The sequence below is a fragment of the Cryptotermes secundus genome, unplaced genomic scaffold (assembly GCF_002891405.2).
Source record: "Cryptotermes secundus unplaced genomic scaffold, Csec_1.0 scaffold3294, whole genome shotgun sequence".
Taxonomy (NCBI): Eukaryota; Metazoa; Arthropoda; class Insecta; order Blattodea; family Kalotermitidae; genus Cryptotermes; species Cryptotermes secundus.
Genome location: NW_019745163.1, coordinates 31,956 through 32,544, shown reverse-complemented (window position 1 = coordinate 32,544; position 589 = coordinate 31,956).

The following is a 589-nucleotide window of genomic DNA, read 5'->3' as shown; positions in this document are numbered from 1 at the left end:
TATTCTCAGCATCCCGTTGCAGTTGTTCAACTTAACGTCCATTATTTATCGTCCATCAGTACCTTGACAAGTGGACTACAGCATGTGATCTGAACACAGACTAAGACAGTGTAGGAGTTTTAACATAATTTAATGAAAAGTATTTGTAATATATTAAGACACCTGAAGATGGCCGTTTGGGGCCGAAACATGCAGTGTCTAAGTGTATTATATTAAACTAAAATTAAAATTAAGTAGTGAACAAAGCAGCCTCCGTAGTCTAGAGGTAACGTTCCCACCTCATGACTCATAGTACGCGGGTTCAAATACCCGGCCGAGGACGTCGAATTTTTAAGGGCGGAAAAATTCAGGGAACATGTCCTTCGGGAGGGATTTTAAGCCGTGGGTCCTGTGTCGTAGCTTTACAGCATGTAAAAGAACCTCATACCTCCAAAGGAGGTCACTGAGCCAAATTGTGGACGTTTGCCGCCCAACAGCAGTCTCTAATACCTCTGGTAGATGGGGGAAGCATTATAGATACCTCTCAGCTAGTAGAGCTGGTCTCGCTGGCTGGGTGGGACTGATGGTAAGCACCAGTACTGGTAGGCTA